Raw genomic sequence first — 7,979 nt, 5'->3', positions numbered from 1 at the left:
CTAAATTCATTTTTATTCTTTTTGAAATTATGATTTAGTGGTAAAAAGTATCTATGATAATCAAAATAACTCAATTTCTTTTCATTTTTCAATCTGATTGACTTTGATCTCTCTATATATATTGGGCATCCTAAGATTCCAACAGTACTCCAACCAAACAACATACCATAAGCTGAAAAGTCATTTATAGTCCAAAGAAGAGCAACCTTCATTACAAACATTTGGGTTGAGACAACCCTAACTACTTATGTACGATTGAATCATACAACATCAGAGAAAAGAAAAATAAATAAAATAAAATACACTGGCATGTGATTTGCTAGAAACTAAACCACAAACTGTACACTGAAAGGGAACATCTTTGCATCACACATTTGTCCAAAATTTGCAAATAAAATGTCAAGAGAAACACATCTTACAGGAAACATTTGTGACCTCCTACCAAAGCAAGCTAACAAGTAGTCTCCATCTCATATTAACGTAGCAATCAAAGGAAAAGGACTAATAACAGACATCTAGAGCCCCTAGACAGTGTGTGATGAATTCAACCTCACCTCCTCGGCTACTTCGCCTCTGGGTCCACTATCTCATTCTGGATGACATCTTCCTCACCTGCAATCACAATAGGATGAGTCCACCAACCCAGCAAGCATAATCCACTAGTAGGTATATACATAATTAACGACTTTGGAACATAAAGTATGAAGCATAGAATAGATATCTATTATACATGAATGAAGACATACAGTTAGCTTAAGAGAAAAAAAAGCTGGATAGCATGGAGCATGATAATAGTAATATATACAAGCAAAAACAAATATAATCATAGGTGTAACTTATTAAACATGTACTTAAGGAAAATTAGTGGTAACTGTCATTTGAGCTTATTTATTCAATCCATGATCAAACTCTAGAGGTATCTCTTAGGAGACTTATATTCATATGGCTTAAGCCAACATATTTTATATTATCATATCTGTATGGAGGAGCCTTCCTCGGAGCTCATCCCGGGACACTCATCCTGTATTGTTACTACACATACCCCTAAGTATCTAATTTTTATAATAAATAAAAGGAAATAACATGACTCAATGCATATCATAAATTACAAGTTAACATACACACTCTTATACTGTCTTTCATAAAGAACTCAACTCCAAATTTCAAGCAGTGTATTTGCTATCGTTATATCATAAGCAATTAATGAAAACATCCAGTATTGTAAGGGAACAATGAAAACCTCTAAGAATCATAAAGGGGATAATGAAAGCATCTACCTAAGCCACCTAACCACACCAATTGCTATTCCTTTGGATCTGTCCAAAACTCTCCATAATCATAACATAATGAAAAGTCATTCTTGTGTAAAGCCGAAATTAAGACTCATGGACAGAAATACTTGATAACTTGGCAACGAATAAACATAGAAACTAGAACAGTGATTTCACACGTATACTCTATTTTGCAGTTGCACATCTAGGCGTGGAAAAGCTACAAGTCCATACATATTTCCATAACCAAATCACACTGTAAAGACATTCATGCTTAATCGCCGAAATTTTATACTGATTACTACTAATACATCTTCAGTCATTTATGAGATGATTTAGATAACCTACAGAACTAAATAGACTACGCCAACCTATACCAAAGCAAGTCTGTTTGGAAAGAAAAACAATATCAGGATAAATAGACTACTAATACATCTTCTTAATTGACCTTTTTTTTAATATATATATATATATATATATATATATATATATATTAATAGAATATATATATATATATATATATAACCTAACTCGGAAAACCTTACATGATTGTATGAACGTTGTAAGTAGGAAAACTTCCATCCTATAGTTGTTTTAGGTCTGCAATCAGTGGTTGCATATAAACATCTATTAATTTCTTCGGATTTTGCGGGCTAGGCACAATTAATGTTAAAAATATATACGATGTTTTCATACACATCTCAGGCGGAAGATTATATGGAGTTAATATAATTGGCCAACAAGAATATTGTCTTCCTGATTTACCAAATGGAACAAATTTGTTAGCACAGAGATCTAACCTAATGTTTCGAGTCTCCTTCGCAAATTCAAGATTCGTTCTATCAAAAATTTCCCGACCTCTCTCTACATATGATGGATGACACATTAGGATGTTCACCATGACATGTCCAATTATAATAATTCGGAGTAAAATCAAATCTACAAAGATGTTCTGAAACTTTACTAGATGGTAAAAATTTACCATTATGACACTTTCTACACGGACACCGTATCTGATTACCATCCATAAACTCAACATTACTAGATACAAAATTTAAAAATTATCTCAACCCAGTGATAAACTCATCAGTTAAATCCCGATATTTAGGTAAATTTTATTATACATCCAACTTCTTTCATTCTGCATTTTACCTATTTCTAATAAATTACATTAATAAAAACTCCTAGGCAACACACTAATAGTCAATATGTACTTAGTTCACATACAAATTAAAATAAAATATAACAAAGAAAAATAAAAACATGAGATAGTACAATAGACAAATTGGTATCATTATTAAAATAAGGGTGAATGATATTACCTAACAAAGGTAAAAAAGGACAGAGGGATGCCGCGGTCGATAGGGGCTAGCTGCGCTTTCCCTCCCTCCATCATTCAAACACTATTCTATCATTATCAAAAAATATCAACCCTATACTAATGCTATCATTATTAAAATATATCATTCCAACACTAATGCTATCATTATTAAAATACATGCGTAAATAAATACACCTAATAAAGGTGAACAAAAATTCCAAGCCACGTCAAATACAAACCCACACAAATAATAATATAAAGTTTACAATCAAATATACTAGTCTACAAATGAACAAATATAATCTTGCCCGCCTATCATATCCAAGGTCAACACCAACCCCCCCGCAGCCAAGCAAGGCCGACACAGGACCTCGTAGCCAAGCAGACCCAGGAAGGCCACTAGTGGCCAAGACAAGCCCGCCATGGTTGCCAGGGGACCGCTAAGCTCGCCACAGGACGGTCTCGACCGTTGGACATCGCCAGCGGCCAAGCTAACCCTGGCCAAGGCTTGCAGGGGCGGCCAAGGCCGTTGGAGACCGCCAGCGGCCAAGCCAAATACGGCCAAGGTTGGCAGAGGCCGACCAAGCTAGCTAGGGGGTAGCCAAGCCCACTAAGGGGCAACCCCGGCCGCCTGCGACTGCTGGCGGCTGGTGAAAATCGCCTATGACCGCTAGCGCCCGACGAAGGCCGGTAGCGACCCACATGAGGTCGGCGAAGGCCACTAGCCGATGCTTTAGGCCGCCAGCACCGACGAAGGTCGCTAGCGGTAGTGGAGGCCAATAGCAACCAACTTAGGAGATTAGAAAAGAGGGGAAGAAAAAGGAAAGACTTAATGGCCAAGAGAAATCGTCAACGCCGCAAGAGAGAAAATGTTGCCGCAAGGTGAAAACGCCACCACACAAATGCTAGGGAAAGGAGGAGAGGATAGATCTGGATCTGATGTTAAAAGACTAGGATTTTTTGGGACAAAATTATTTCATCCCTAACTTCGTTGCAAAATTGCAATTGCAATTTGCAATGAAACAATACATTTGTTGCAAATTGCAATGAAAACAGTGTTTTCATTGCAAATTGCAATGAAACAATGATTCGTTGCAAAGTTACAAATATTTTTTTTTAAATAAAGTATATATGTCTGAAGCCTATTGATAAACTTAGTGAGCTCGGAATCAGATGAAATCAGTTCTTATGTATTTGTTTATTTGTCCTAATTGTATAAATGCGCTCAAATATTTTTTTACCTAATATATGTTTTTTCATTGTTTTTTTGATAACCTATGTGTCCAAAAAATATAATTCATGTTTAAAAAATTACACATCCAAATTTATAGGGTTAAATTGATTTTTGAAGACATGGTTATAATTAGGAGAACTATACGGACACATAGAAATTAACTTTGTGTCGTTCTGAGATCTCTGACATTAATTTGTAACTCTAACAAGTTCAACTAATTCAATTTACTTTCTAACTCTAACATCTTCAACTTCATTTAAAATCCATCTATTTGACTTAACTATGAAAAAAATATATTGGGTCAAAAAATTATTTGAGGACATTTATATAATTATGAGAATGAGATGAATACATAAAAACTTATTTCATCTCATTCCGAGTTGTCTAGATCTATTAGCCAGCTTCGGAGTTTTTTTTAGTTACCAAGTTTTGCAATGAATTCAAAATTTTGTAATAAATTTTTGCAACAAATTCTGAAATTTGTTGCAAATTTGCAATAAATTCTAAATTCGTTGTAAACTTTGATTATATATATCCGAAGCAGGTTGATAAACCTAAAGAATTCGGAATCAGATGAAATCAATTTTTATGTGTTCATCTATTTATCCTAATTATATAAATTCCTTAAATAGTTTTTAATCTAATATATTTTTTCAGTGATTTTTTTATCACCTATGTGTCCAAAAAATATAACTCAGGTTTAAAAAATCACACATCTAAATATATTGGGTCAAATTGATTTTTGAAGACATAAATATAATCAGGAGAATTATACAGATACATAGAAAATAATTTTTTGTCATTCTGAGCTCTCAACATTAATTTATAACTCTAACAAGTTCAACTAATTCAATTTACTTTCTAACTCTAACCTTTCAACTTTATTTGAAATTCATCTATTTGACTTAGCTATGAAAAAAATATATTATGTAAAAAAATTATTTGAGAATATTTACATAATCATAGGAATGAGATGAACATATAGGAATTTGTTTTATCTCATTTTGAGCTCTCTAGATTCATTAACTGACTTTAGAGTTTCTTTTTTAATTACCAAGGTTTGTAATTAATCTTGAAATTCATTGTAAATTTACAACAAATCCAGAAATTTGTTGCATATTTTTGCAATAAATTTTGAAATTCATTGCAAATTTGCAACGAATTCTAAATTCGTTGTAAACTTTGATTATATATGTTCGAAGTCAGTTGATAGCCCTAGAGTGCTCGGAATTAGATGAAATCAGTTCTTGTGTGTTCGTTTATTTGTCTAATTATATAAATGTCCTCAAATATTTTTTTTACCTAATATATTTTTTCAATGATTTTTTGATCACCTATATGTTTGAAAAATATAATTTGGGTTTACAAAATCACATGTCCAAATCTATTGGGTCAAATTAATTTTTAAAGACATGAATATAATCATGAGAACTATACATACACATGGAAACTAATTTTGTGTCATTTTGAGCTCTACATTAATTTGTAACTCTAATAAATTCAACTAATTCAATTTGCTCTCTAACTCTAACATATTCAACTTCATTTGAAATCCATCTATTTGAGTTACCTATGTAAAAAATATATTGGGTCAAAAAATTATTTGAGGACATTTACATACTCATGAGAATAAGACAAACATATAAGAACTTAATCTCCTTCTGAGTTCTCTAGATCCTTAATGGGCTTCGGAGTTTTTTAAATTACTAAGGTTTGTAACGAATCTTAAAATTCATTGCAAATTTGCAACAAATCTAGAAATTCATTGCAAATTTTTGCTTACAACAAATTCTAAAATTTGTTGCTATTTGCAACGAATTCTAAATTCGTTGCAAACTTTGATTATATATGTGCGATGCTGATTGATGGATTTAGAGAGCTCAGAATCAGATGAAATCAGTTCTTGTATATTCGTCTATTTGTCCTGATTATATAAATATCCTCAAATATTTTTTTACCTAATATATATTTTCAGTGATTTTTTGATCACCTATGTATCCGAAAAATATAATTCAGGTTTAAAAAAAATCACACATCCAAATCTATTAGATCAAATTGATTTTTGAAGATATGGATATAATCAGGAGAACTATATGGACACATAGAAATCTGAGCTCTTTGACATGAATTTGTAACTCTAACAAATTCAACTAATTCAATTTGCTTTCTTACTCTAACATGTTCAACTTCATTTGAAATCCATCTATTTGACTTTGCTATGAAAAAAATATATTTGGTCAAAAAAATATTTGAGGACATTTACATAATCATGAGAATAAGACAAACACATAGAAACTTGTTTCATCTCATTCCGAGCTCTCTACCTCCATTAACCGGCTTTAGAGTTTTTTATAATGACCAAGATTTATAACGAAGCTTGGAATCATATAACGAAGCTTGGAATCATATAAAATCAGTTTCTATGTGGTTGTCTATTTGTCTTAATTATATAAATGTCCTCAAATATGTTTTTACCTAATATATATTTTTAGCAATGTTTTGATCACCTATGTGTCCAAAAGATATAATTCACGTTTAAGAAACCACACATCCAAATCTATTAGGTCAAATTGATTTTTGAAGATATGAATATAATTATGAGTACTATACAGACACATAAAAACTAATTTTGTGTCGTTTTGAGATCTCTGACATTAATTTGTAACTCTAACAAGTTGAAGTAATTCAATTTGCTTTCTAACTTTAATATTTTCAACTTCATTTGAAATCCATCTATTTGACTTAGCTATGAAAAAAATATATTGGGTCAAAAAATTATTTGAGGGCATTTACATAATCATGAGAATGAGACGAACACATAGAAACTTGTTTCATCTCATTCCGAATTATCTAGGTCTATTAACCGACTTCGGAGTTTTTTTTTAATTACCAAAGTTTGCAACAAATCTTGAAATTCATTGTAAATTTGCAACGAATCTCCTATTCATCTCAAATTCTTAGTAAAAATTCATATAAATAGTATTTGCAATGAACTGAGGTTCGTTGCAAAATTACAACGAATTCAAGATTCATTAATTGTAAAATTTGCAACGAATATTATTTTCGTTGCTAAATCTATAACGAATAGTTTTATGTTCCAAAAATTGTGACGAATGATTTTTTTGTCGCCGATTTTGTAATAAATATTCATTTTTGTCATAAAATGTAACGTCGGAATAATTTTTGTTGCTGATTTATGATGAAATATTATATTACTAAATTAATTACTAATTAACAACAATATTTATTTTTATCGTAAAATTCATCATAGATTTATGATCAAAATTATTCGTCGTGAATCTTGGTTCCTAAATGACTGTGTTTTAAGTGATAAGAGTGCACAATAATGTCATTTGATGGTCAATCATTCTAAAGTAATTGATGAATTTCAATGGATTGCTTAGTCAACTAGAATTAATTTTCATTCACTACTTGTTTGGCCAATTATGAATATTTTAAAGAACACATGTGATCTTAACTTTTATGATCACATGTAAACTTAGATGCCTCGTTTTTTGTTTTTTTTTTTGCTTAAAAGAAACCAATTGCGGTTTGAAGTTTGAACCGGCGGATTCACTTACGGAGATTTTATTAGAATAATAATTATACGAAGTTGGCGAGGACGATACTTCAACTCGGTTGTCACGCTTTCCCCGTTGGCCAAGCTCGCAACTTCAAGAACGCCTTGTTCAACGGAACAATTAATTTTAAAGGAAAAGGATTACGATTAAATATTGATGGCACCGAATTTTCTTTTCATCCCAATCTCGCATTTAATAAAATAATTCAAATTGAAATTCAAAAACATTAATTTTCCGACCGTATAAAGCCATGGTCCAGTAACATCCCGGACAAACCCGGCGTTGGTGTAAATCGTATACAGATTCCGCGATATCCTCTTCGTATCTAGAATTACTATAACTTAACCGTAACCATGCGGCAATCGCAAAACCTTCGAGTCCCACCCTTCTTTTTTACACTTCGGTCAGACGACTCAAATCGTCGACCAACCAGAAGGGGAGCCCACCTGAAATCTCCAGTGAATGGGAAGATACACAATCGGGTAGGATATTAAATGTCAACTGGATTAATTATCACGACTTCTCTGGTTGTTATAAGTTAACAACCTCGAGCTTCACTCACACAATTTCCC

At 32.1% G+C, this 7,979-nt stretch overlaps 1 long non-coding RNA gene across 1 annotated transcript; it reads right to left on the bottom strand.

The window, feature by feature from the left end:
- Positions 1-290: 290 nt before the first annotated feature.
- LOC122030856 lies at positions 291-3,558 on the bottom strand. Its single transcript, XR_006125636.1, has 2 exons — positions 2,594-3,558; positions 291-612 (listed from the first exon to the last, which is right to left on the bottom strand). It is a non-coding gene; the product is annotated as an uncharacterized LOC122030856 (long non-coding RNA).
- Between the last annotated feature and the right edge of the window lie 4,421 nt (positions 3,559-7,979).

Source organism: Zingiber officinale, chromosome 11A (assembly GCF_018446385.1).
Source record: "Zingiber officinale cultivar Zhangliang chromosome 11A, Zo_v1.1, whole genome shotgun sequence".
NCBI classification, from domain to species: Eukaryota; Viridiplantae; Streptophyta; class Magnoliopsida; order Zingiberales; family Zingiberaceae; genus Zingiber; species Zingiber officinale.
Note: the sequence above shows the minus strand (reverse complement) of the source record. Positions and strands in the feature narration are given on the sequence as shown.